Below are 12,650 nucleotides of genomic sequence, written 5' to 3' on the forward strand. Positions count from 1 at the left end.
TGAAAACATTTACTTTGTTTCATTGAGCTGGTTTCTCTTCTTTCCTCGTGTTTTCTGTGCAAAGCTAATCTTACTCACCTTTCCTCCACTGAACCACAATCTCAAAATCTCACGAGCTTTTTTTCTGTGAAGAGAAACCTGCCTTCTGCTTCCACTATCCACACATCCTTGATGTTTTACTGAAAAAATAGATTGACTCATATTTTGAACACCTAAGTTCTTCTGAGTTGCACAAAGATATCAGTTTATACTCCACCAATATGGTTGAATGTTTACAGCTGCAAACATAGCTATAAGCGTGTTTGTTGGTATTCTTCGCTGAATCAACTTGTACAATTTGGTCAAATGCAGACATCTTGTAAATGTATTGGTGTTATTCACCATCAGTTTAAACGTAGTTCGTTGCCCACAAAGAAAATTTATCATTTTTAGGCGCTGAACTAGTGTCTCTCCATGGTGAGAAGGGAGAGAGAATGCCTTTATATCTAAAATGTTGGTAGGAGAAAGGGCTCCTCTGTTAGAAAAAATATTTTCTCTGAAGAACACAAAATTCAGACTTCCAAGTGTGTTACAATTTATTATCCAGTAATGCTAATTTGGTAAAACATGTGGAATGCGTAAATGTTACACCTGTGAATGCCGCTCGTAGTCGCGTGTTGCCAGCAACCTTTCAGCGCCCTGGGATTTCATTCCTCAATTGACATTGCCCTCTGACCTGGGAGCCCGTGTGCTCGGTTGGTGCTGCTTGTAAGAGGAGACCACGCCCTGCCCATGGGGAGCCGGACTGCGAGGACCAGAGGTGCTTGTGCTGCAACATCTCGCGCACCTGGTGCCTCTTCCCGCCCCCTTCTTACTGGGAAGCTTAAAACGACTCGCGGCCCCCGCTTCGCGGGAGCCGCTCGTAGTCGCGTGTTGCCAGCAACCTTTCAGCGCCCTGGGATTTCGTTCCTCAATTGACATTGCCCTCTGACCTGGGAGCCCGTGTGCTCGGTCGGTGCTGCTTGTGAGTGGAGACCACGCCGTGCCCACAGGGAGCGGGACTGCGAGGACCAGAGGTGCTTGCGCTGCAACATCTCACGCACCTGGTGCCTCTTTCCGACCCCTTCTTACTGGGAAGCTTAAAACGACTCGCGGCCCCCGCTTCGCGGGAGCCGCTCGTAGTCGCGTGTTGCCAGCAACCTTTCAGCGCCCTGGGATTTCGTTCCTCAATTGACATTGCCCTCTGACCTGGGAGCCCGTGTGCTCGGTCGGTGCTGCTTGTGAGAGGAGACCACGCCCTGCCCACGGGTAGTGGGACTGCGGGGACTAGAGGTGCTTGCGCTGCAACATCTCGCGCACCTGGTGCCTCTTCCCGCCCCCTTCTTACTGGGAAGCTTAAAACGACTCGCGGCCCCCGCTTCGCGGGAGCCGCTCGTAGTCGCGTGTTGCCAGCAACCTTTCAGCGCCCTGGGATTTCGTTCCTCAATTGACATTGCTCTCTGGCCTGGGAACCCGTGTGCTCGGTCAGTGCTGCTTGTGAGAGGAGACCACGCCCTGCCCACGGGGAGCGGGACTGCGAGGACCAGAGGTGCTTGCGCTGCAACATCTCGCGCACCTGGTGCCTCTTCCCGCCCCCTTCTTACTGGGAAGCTTAAAACGACTCGCGGCCCCCACTTCGCGGGAGCCGCTCGTAGTCGCGTGTTGCCAGCAACCTTTCAGCGCCCTGGGATTTCGTTCCTCAATTGACATTGCCCTCTGACCTGGGAGCCCGTGTGCTCGGTCGGTGCTGCTTGTGAGAGGAGACCACGCCCTGCCCACGGGGAGCGGGACTGCGAGGACCAGAGGTGCTTGCGCTGCAACATCTCGCGCACCTGGTGCCTCTTCCCGCCCCCTTCGTACAAAGCTCAGCCACCTGACGCGAACGCGGGAGGCGCGCGAAGACCGGGCAAAGAGCGGGCCGTTTTTGGCCGTTAGAGGCCGATTAGGGCCGGGCTGGGCCACCCCCCTAACGCCTGGGTTAAAATAGACTTTATAACACTCTTTAATTTGTTAGCATGTCTCCTAGAGGAACCAGAAGCAAGACTGCGGCCAAAAAAGGGCAACTTACTGGTCCTATAGACAGTTTCATAACAAGGGCAAACTCCTTTATAGAACAGAGCATCTCACTTATTGAACGTAGGGTATCCCAAGACCTACTAGAGGCTAGAAGATCCTCTATGGGACACCTGGCAAATGTAAGAACGCCGGTCTCTCATAAGGATCAAAGACAGAGTGAGGGTGGGAACAAAAGGCAGAGCCTTCCAAACATAGTCGACCTATCTGTTTCGCAACTGTCGCAACTTTCGGAATCCCAACTAACATCAGATTTAGAAAAAACCCCAGACTTAGCCCCGCACCCCACCCCTGAAGAGGTAAGACAGGCAAGAGGGAGGAGGGAGGGAGCCATAAAGAAGAAGAAACATGTACCGATAAGCAAAACACCAACAGGTAAACCAACTTCACCTATAACAGAGACAATAGAGAATACATTTAGCTCCCCTCTGCTGGAAAACCAGAATAGGGATACTGCGATGATACACCATGTATGTGATGTTTCACCTTCTACAAACTTAGTGATAGCATCTGACGTCTTACCAACAAAGGAATCTGACCACAATCATAATACAGATCTACTAGCAAAAATCAGAGATCTTTTACAACAAGCCCTCATACCCATACAAGTCACATTAACAAACTTAGAAAAAGTGATAGCTGAACTTTCAGCTCCGATGAAATCTAAGCATAACTCTAACCCTACCCAAGAGCCACAAAAAAAGCACAAAAGCCAGTGACGGCTAAGCCGTCTAGTTTAAACTCTATGGCCCAAGTCAAAAACTCGACCCCTGTACCCACTGTAGCATCTAAGCCCACAAGTACGACAGTGCCTAAGAAAAAAGTAACAGACAGTATACCTGCAAACACCTTAACTGTATAAAATAATACCCCTTGCGACCCCATCAGTACAGCTACGAAAACTAAACAACCTCAAATAAATAGAGAGAGGGAGAGACAACAACTGGGCGAAACACGCCCAGTAACCCTTCCGCCACAAGCGAGCCCATTTGTTGTCATTCTGACTGGCGTTCCAGAACTGGTGGACCAAAAACCCGAACCAAACTGGTCACTAAAAAACAAGATACAACACTGGCTTAGCATAAACCGCCCACCCCCCCCTATTGCTCAACCAGAATTCTAATGGTTAGAAGAACCCCCTGGGTTGGTCAGGGTAGAAAAACAATACAGGGTGATTGTATTTTAATCACCTTTGAAGACCCTAGAATAGTGGAGTACATTTGCTCAGGGGAGGATCTAAGTTTAAATGGGGGGATTGGCACAAAGCGCCTCTCTTTTTTTTATCCACCAAGATTCCCGGACGGTCCCTCCCAAAGTGATGGACCTTGGTACACAGTGGGCCCTCGTTATCGGGGAAGAGAAAGGGAAGAGTGTAGGGGGCAAGAACAGCGGAAAAATTATAGAGAACCATCTCGATGGGAGGGTTGGAATGGAATACCATTAACGAACATGTATAGTGGCTTAGAGTCTGTGGACTGACCATCACAGCCAGTAGACCATGACCCCCTAACTCCAGAAAACCCCTCAACTCCAGATAACCCTGACATCCCTCATAATTCCCAAACCGATAATAACCCTAAGAGTGAATCTCCACTTTTGACCATGGGCTCCTGGAATATCGCGGGATTACGGCCAAAAATTGAGGATGGGAGTATCATGCACCTCGTACGTAGGCACCAAATAGTCTGCCTACAGGAGACCTGGTCGCCAATAGAACTCCACCTACTGGGCTACAAGACGTACTTTACTCCAGCGCTAGTGGGCCCAAAGGGCAGGCCAAAGGGAGGACTAAACATCTATATAGCCAATTCTATCCAGCAAATAAAAATAAACACTATTGAACTGGATCACAATTTCCAGATTATCTGCCTCTCCCTACCCAAAAACGAGCTTGTTGTCCTCGTTAATTTTTATAACAACCTCGAGGAACCACAGCTCCAGAGAATGCTGGTATATCTATATGAGAAATTAACTACCCTAAGGCAGAAAAGAGGAGCAAAGGGCCCAGTATTTACAATATGGGCAGGGGACTTCAATTTACATTATTGTAATTATCCAGAGAAAAAATGTGCAGGGATGGTGACAGAGGAAGGTAATCTCCTTACCCACTTTTGTCATAATAAAATCGGTGGAATAATGAATGACCTTCTATCCGATCTAGATCTCCAAATAGTAAATACTCCAGATGGTAGAACTAAATCCCTAGAACCGACATACGTGGGAAGAGGGTTTAATACAACGGTTGACTATATCCTAATATCGGCTGGTCTTCAAACTAGAGTTAACCATTTTGAAGTTATACCAAACACCTTAAGTGATCACTCAGCCCTTAAACTGGAAATGAACTTAATCCACCAACAATCCCTACCCCTGACAATAGCTAAAGCACTAAGCCAGAATAATATAAATCTGGGCCAATTAAATGGATATACAATAAAGTGGGGGAAGATAAACCCCGGGGAACTTACCGAAAAGCTGATAAAATCAGCATATCCCCATATTAAGAAATGCCTAGACATAATGACAGAAGATGAGGAAGTCCTTTGCAACTTCTCAAAAATTATGGAAAAAATGTAATCCCTACTTACAGCAAAACCAAAAACTGGTCCTCACCGTAATAAAGGCTGGTTTAACCACGATTGTACTCAGGCTCATTCCAAGCTCAAGATAGCACTTAAAAAAGATGACAGAGATCCCCACATAATATCCACATTAAGAAAGGAATACTTTGCTATCCGGAAAAAGAGAAAGGCAGAGTTAAAGCAAGCTCTGTGGGGGGAACTTCACGCCAGCGCCCAAGCAAAAAATAGTGAAGCATTCTGGAGAGTAGTGAGAGCTCCATTTTTGGTTGATGAAAAAAATCCAAAATATGAAGTTGCTATAGAAGAGTCAGAATTGGTATCGCATTTCTCAAAAATATTCCAAAATCAAACAATAGATCAGGAAACTGAAGGAATAAATTCAACAGCCCCACTATACCCCATCCAAATAGACTTAGAAATTTCGGAGGTCCTTATGGCCCTGAAATCAAGCAAAAACGGAAAAGCCCCAGGACCGGACGGAGTCCCGGTAGACTTCTTTAAGCACAACACAGATCTATGGGCCCCTATCATTACCAGGGTATGTACGGCAGCTGCAAAGAAAGGAATTCTGGAGTCCTGGACGAGGTCCGTGATGGTTCCGATTTTTAAAAAGGGCAATCGCCAGGACCCAGCCTGCTACCGTCCAATATCCTTGTTGGATTCATTGGGAAAGATAGCAGGTAGGGTGATCCTGGAGAGACTCCAGCAGTGGGTGGAGGAGAGAGGCATTCTGTCCGAGTTACAATTTGGCTTCCGGGAGGGCTTCGGAACAGTGGAACAGACCTTAAACCTTTCCATTATTATGGGAAAGTATATACACGCAAAGCAAGACAAACTCTATATGGTTTACGTGGACTTGTCCGCCATGTTCGATTGTGTCTCTCACACTAAACTATGGTCTCTGCTGTCACAAATGGGGGTAGATTTGCCACTTTTGAACTTTCTGAGGGAACTGTATTCCAAACCTTCTGCTAGAGTCCGTTTTGGCACAAAGGGCGAGCTGACGACGTCTTTTAGAGTGGAGCGTGGAGTCAGACAAGGATGTGTCCTGGCGCCTTTCCTTTTCTCCCTCTATACTAACAACTTGAAGGTTGAGCTTTTGAAGGGCGCCCAGGACCTCCCACAGGCAAAACATCGCCAGATTCCCGCTCTACTCTATGCGGACGACGCCGTCCAGCTGGCAGGGACCCCTCGTGAACTTCAGAGGGTACTTAGCAGATACTCTTCGTTTATGGGCACTCTAGACCTCCACATAAATGTGACAAAGACTTTTGTGATGACGGCAGGCACAGGGAGGAAACACCCTAAAGACGTAGGTAAACGCGATTTTCCGATTTCAAAATACCGAGGCGGGCCGAATCGGTATTCTGAAATCGGAAAACGAGATGTAGGAAAAAAATACCGAATGAATACCGATTCGGTCGGCATCGGTAATGAGAATCGGTACGTTCCGATTCTGCTCGGTCCGAATCGGAAAGTACCGAATCGGCCAACAACGATTCGGAAATCACCGAATCGGCTACCACCGATTCGGATATTCCCGATTCGGCGAATACCGATTCGGTAAAAGCCGATTCGGTAAAATCCGATTCGGCAATCATAGATTCGTAGCCATGAAAACCGACCCATGGCGAAAAAGCCCATAGGAATGCATTGAATGAACCGATTCGGCTTTTACCAAATCGGATAATACCGAATCGGATTTTACCGATTCGGATATTACCGATTCGGTAAAAGCCGATTCGGCAATAGGCGATTCAGCCAATGAGGTGGCTCCCCCTCCCCCACCCAAACAGGGAGTGGCAACCCTGGCAGGTGCAGCTAATTAAGAAGTTTCTAGAAAGCCTGCCTGAGCCCAACACACACAGTTAGCAGCAGTGGGAGAAGGAGGTTGCAAACTGAACAGGAGAAAATGGCAGATCAGGCAGGAAGCCAGAAGTCCTCCCAAAAGAGGAAGCCCAAGTTCACCACCACCGAACTTCAGGTGCTGGTTGAGGAGGTGGTGAGGGTGCACCGCCAGCTGTTTGGCAAGCTGTCCCTCAACGTGCCAGACAGCACCAAGAGGAGAATGTGGGCCGACATCGCCCAGAAGGTCAATGCTGCTGGTGTCACCCCCAGGTCCATTGAGGAACTGAAGAAAAGGTTTTACGACCTCCGCAGCCTCACGAAGAGGAAGCTGGCTGACATTCAAAGGCAGGCTGGACACACCGGAGGAGGCAACAACCCGGCGCCACCCCTCACCGAGCTGGAGGAAATTGTCTCCAGCACCATCGAGAGGGAGAGCATCGTAGGAATCGGGACCCTGGACAGCTCTGCGAGAGCCACAGCTACAGGTAAGAAGCATGCGCATCATGACACACCCTACCAGACACCTCCCCATTAGACACAATGCATAGGCAAACACCAGCACTGTACTGTCACCAACATACAAGAGACAAGCATCATGGTACATGTAGTCAGCAGAAGTTAGCCAAATATGTCAGTGCAGAATCACAAGACAGGAAACAGTGTGACACGGTGTAAGGAGATGCAAGGACATGTGGAATGCCATAATTGTACTGACTGTAATACATCGGCACTCAGTTTACAAATGCTTCTTTGTACCTAGGGGCACCATCAGGCGGCACAACTGTGACAGCAGAGGGAGCAGCAACGTCCAACACTGCAGTCGCAGGGCCGAGCACCAGCCAGGCTGGCCAGGAGGAGGAGGAGGATGAGGAAGGAGACACCCCAGGGCTAGGAATGGAGGGAGTCCTGGTCATTGACTTCCAAGCAGTGCACTCCCCAGTACTGCCCAGCACACCCCCCTTGCAATTCTCACCAGACAACTCCCCTACAAGGCAGACCATTCCGCCTACACCAGCTCCTGCCACAATCGTGGCCTTGCCACCTGTCCAACCAGTCCTGGGAGCAGGGGCTCAGGGACCGGCCAGCACCACACCCCCACCAGTGGCACCCCAGCCCACTCAGCAGGCCGGAAGCAGCAGTGCCCGACGCCGTGCCACCACCACCACCACTGCTGCACCAGCACGGGAGGGCAGTGTGTTCCTGGGCCTGGAGGGACAGATGGTTAAAATCCAGCGCCAACAGGCCAGATCCACCATGGCCTGCCAACGCCAGCTCCTGCAGCACAACATGCAGATGGGGGAGTTGGTGAAGGGTTTCCAGGCTGTTGTGGACAGCAACAAGGAGGTGGCAGCAGGGTTAGGCAGGCTGACCACTGCCATCACCCAATCATCTGCCAGACAGGAGGAGCATGAGGTTGCGCGCAGGAGGGATGCCCGGGTGCTCAACCGGGCCATGGCCCGCCTTGCAGCGGCGACCGCACAACTGTGCCATCGCAGCTCCAATCAAGAATCTGTGCTCAGTCAGCATACAGCTGAGCTGACTAGGGGGATGGCCAGGATCACCACGGCCATGGAGGCCATGATAATATCAAACACCGCCTCCAATCCTGCCCTGGACCTGGGTGATGCTGGAGACAGCAGCAGCCGCAGCAGCCCGGCCAGCGCTGCATCAGAGCCACGGAGGAGCACCAGGCGATCCGCTGATGCTGCTGGGCATTCGGAGGGGGCCGAGGGACACCCCAGTGGGTCTGGCAAGCGGGCCAAAAAATAGCCTGGCAAGGGGGGATGAGCAAACCAGAACCCTGGACTTTATTTGAGTTTACAATCTCCATTTTTTGATGCACATCAGTGCTGTAACTGTGGTGCATCACTATTAAAAAAAATTTTTCCAAGCAACATTTAGCTGTCTTTGCATCTGTACTCAGTCAGAAATAGTTCTCAGTGATCTCCTCACGTCTGTATCTGCCATCACTTGGCGTACACACCCCAGCTGGCTGTGTCAGTGGCACAGCTTCGTCGTCGTCATAGTCCTCGTAGTCAGACAACTCCACCTCAGTGCCCTTCTTGACCGCAAGGTTGTGTAACATTGCACATACAGCTATGATCTTGCAGCAGGTGATGGGGGTATACTGCCTTGCACCTCCACTCTTGTGCAGGCATCTGAATCTACTTTTCCAGATGCCAAAGGTCCGTTCAACAACATTCCTCGTGCGTATGTGGGCCCGGTTATACCTCCTTTGGCTGGGTGTGGAGGGGTTGAGGTAGGGGGTGAGTATGAATGAGCGGAGGGCATATGCACTGTCGCCTGGAAGAGAAAGGGGTCACATTAGACACATGCATACATGTATTACACCTACCTACTATGTGTTATGGGGGTCTGATGATGTGGCTCACCTAGGAGGTATCCTTCTCCAAAATCGCCAGCCATCAGCCGTGCATATATGCCGCTCTGTTGGAATATATAGGAGTCATGGGTACTTCCTGGAAATTTTGCTACCAGGTCTGTGATGGTGCACTTGGCATTGCAGATCACCTGCACGTTGATGGTGTGTGTAGATTTCCGATTGCGGTATATGTATTCGGTGTCCGCTGGTGGGCAAATCGGAATATGCGTGCCATCTATGCAACCGATGATTTGGGGAAATTGTGCCATCTGGTAGAAGTCAGCTTTGGTTTGTAGCAGTGCTGCGTGGGTTGCAGGGAATGAGATGTATTGGTCCATCCTGTCTATCATGGCGTCAAGGAATATGTGGAAGAACCTTGACAGGCTGCTCTGGCTCACCCCTCCTGCTGCTGCTACTCCACTTTGATAGCTGCCAGACGTTACCAGGTGTAGGCTGCATAGCACCTGGACGTGCGCAGGGATGGCGTGTGCCCTTGGGGTGTGGTGGTCCAAGTATGGCTTAAGGTCCCTGATGAGCTCAAGTATGGTGTCAGAGTCCAGCCTGTATCTCTGTAGGATCTCAGCCTCAGTGAGCATGAACAGGGTTATCCTCTGTCTGTAGACCTGTTCATTTCTTAGCCATTCCCTCTGTCCTTCCTGCTGTAGCCGTAGCCGCCTCGCAATGACATAGAAAGCTGCCATCCTGCAAGTTGCAATGCATTTTGGGACTGTTTATATGGGTTGGAGTTGGTTACCACCTGATTGCAATCCATGGTAAATACCGAGTGAATTCTACCGATTTTGAGCCGATTTCGGTGTTTCTGTGCCTCCCTACATCTCCCCAACTGTCGGAATCGGGGAATTTCCCGATCGGAGATTCATACGAATCGGCATGTTTTCCGATTCGGCTCATGTCCGATTCGGTATTTTTTCCGATTCGGTACATGGACCGAATCGGTGATTTTCCGAATCGGTGTCACTAACGAATCGGTTCTTGCACCGAATCGGTGATTTTCCGATTCGGTGTCACTAACGATTCGGTACTTGGACCGATTCGGTGATTTTCCGATTCGGTGTCACTAACGAATCGGTACATGGACCGATTCGGTCTTTGTAACCGATTCGGTGTTTTTCCGATTCGTTACATATCCGATTTTCGGTATGTACGTATCGGATTCTTTCCCATTCGGTACTCATTCCGAATCGGTTTTCTATCCGATTCGTTCTGTTTTTGGTTCCCTACATCTCGATGGCTGTTTACCGATCGGTAAGGGCCAAAAATCGGTATTTTCGGCCGATACCGATCGGTAAAGCCCTACCTACATCGGGCCCTATATCCTTAAAAACCAAAAAATAGAGTTCACATCTGAATACTGTTACCTGGGCATTACAATAGATGACAAATTGTCCTGGAATATGGCAGTTGAAGCAAGGAAACACTGCTTTAAGAGAGCTATAGCAGCCCTGGTGTCCTTTTCACAAAAACTGGGAAAACGACCACCCCTGGAATTACTAGCAATTTATAGAGCCAAATGCCAGTCAACAGCTCTATATGGGGCTGGTGTATGGGGTCACATGGATGTCTCTGCCCTACAAGTTGCAGAAAATGCTTTTTTGAGGTTCCTCCTGATGGCCCCAAAGCGATCCTCAACGTACGCATGTCATGCTGAACTAGGCATCCCATACGTTGAAGATCTGGCAAGAATACAACCGCTACTCCTATTGCGCCGCATCTGGACCTCGGAAAAAAATGCACTCACCAAGATGATAGTGGCAGATGCTATGACACTAGATCACGCTCTAAAAATAAAATGGCTAGCCTACATTAGGAACTTTTTTATTGACAGGGTTAGAGAAATATTACTCCACTCCTGAAAAAATCTGTGAACTCTCGAAAAAGGAGCTAAAAGTTCTAGCCCTGGGACATTTGGAAAATCTAAGGCTATTATCTGAAGCAGGCAAACCGTCTGTCCAACATGCTGTAATGGTTCAATCCACTTTTTCTATTCAGCCCTATCTAAATCTTGAAATCAGCATCTTTGATCGTTTCCTTCTGACAAGATTTAGATTAAATCTATTTCACAGACTAATAGCATTTCCAGTAACAAATGCATGGGATATAACTTTACCCCCCTGTCCTTGTGACGAAAAGTCAGCACAATCCACTCTACATGCAGTCATGTTCTGTACATTTTATAATGAACATCGTAAACTCTGGTTATTGACTCTGCTAAAATCTTGGGGCTTTAGGCAGTGCCGTCCTGCCATGTTGTGTTTACAGTTTCTAGACACAGAAATCCCCTGCTATCACGTTCTTAACTATTTGAAGTGCATATTTAGACACAGGAAAAACCTGTAAAGTAATTTCCTTAAATCTAAGTACTGTAAACAATTTGCGAAACTTATTTTTGTATGTGAAATTGTACTGCATTCCAAAATTTTATGTTCTCAAATCTTTTAAAGGAAGATATTATTATGTATTAATACTGCTTTTATGGATTTCTAATATTGAAATTCCGAATAAAGAAATGTATATATACACCTGTGAATACTCCTTGAAAACTATGACTACTGTAGGTTTCCAGGAGCACTTCTTTGCGACTTAAAAGAAGTCAAAAATTGCCGCAAATGATGGTGGAATCGTACGCAACAAGATCCCGACCATTCTATGTAATGTGATTGGCACTTAGCGGGCAGCTACACCAAGGAGTCTTCTGATGCGTGCCTAGGAAGCAGATTAACAGCTCAGGCGAGTCTATCTGAAAAGAAATGTCTTCAGCTTCTTCCTAAACATGGGCACGGACAGCTCGAAGCTCCACTGTATATTGATTCCAAGCCATAGCGCCCAGGTGGGACAGGCAGCTACCACTGGACCTCTGAGGGCCCTTGAAACAATCACCAGTAGTTTGTTAGTAGAACGAAGCTGACTGGCAGGAGAGTAGAAACCAAATCTGGATTGAAGGCAGGCCGCGCCATATGCCATAAACCGCAGAGTGAACCCTCACAACGGCCTTGAACGTCACCCTCGCACCCACTGGCAGCCAGTTCAGATCGCGAAGATGTGACCTAACGTTTACTATCTTGGGAAGGTTGAGCAAGAGTCTGTCCGCTGCATTCTGGATCACCTGCAGTTTATTAAGCTGGTAGGTGGGTAGACCGACATACAGAGCGCTAGCATAATCTATGCAGGAGGTATTCACGGTTTGGATAACAGGTTTCCTAGCGTGAATAGGGAGCAGTGGGAGGAACTTTTTAAGTGATTTCAAGATGCCGAAACATAAGCCCAATAGTCTTTTGATCTGAGGATCAAAGCAAAGTTTATCATCAACCCATATGCCCAGGTATTTTACCAGACCGTCATGGGGAGAAGGCAAAGGGAACTCATCTGGCCAGAATGAGAGCGCCAGAGCTGAGAGGGACTGTTCCCGAAAAGGAGAATTTCTGTTTTAACATTTTGTGAATCAAATTGGATGTGAAGTGCCCGTGTCAAGAAGAGTCAATCAGTTGAATTTTCTTCTAAATTCAATCCCATTTCCACTATTTGTGGTTTTCATTTTTTCACAATCCTCAGATATGTGGTTCAAATTATAGATTGAGGATTGAGGATTGACCTTAAATATGGTGTTCTATCCTAATGCATGTAATATGTGTTTGGGTGATGAGATAAGTCTTACCATGCCACATTAAATAATGAATACAAGAGAGAAGCTAGCAAACTGTTATACACAGCATATACCTACATCACTT

At 48.2% G+C, this 12,650-nt stretch overlaps 1 protein-coding gene across 6 annotated transcripts in view; it reads left to right on the forward strand.

Moving 5' to 3' along the window:
- The window catches only part of ERCC5 (ERCC excision repair 5, endonuclease), a 235,201-nt gene that overhangs the window by 68,748 nt on the left and 153,803 nt on the right, over positions 1 to 12,650 (forward strand). The gene's annotated exons all lie outside the window — the stretch shown is intronic.

The sequence above is a fragment of the Lissotriton vulgaris genome, chromosome 8, assembly GCF_964263255.1.
Source record: "Lissotriton vulgaris chromosome 8, aLisVul1.2, whole genome shotgun sequence".
Classification (NCBI taxonomy): Eukaryota; Metazoa; Chordata; class Amphibia; order Caudata; family Salamandridae; genus Lissotriton; species Lissotriton vulgaris.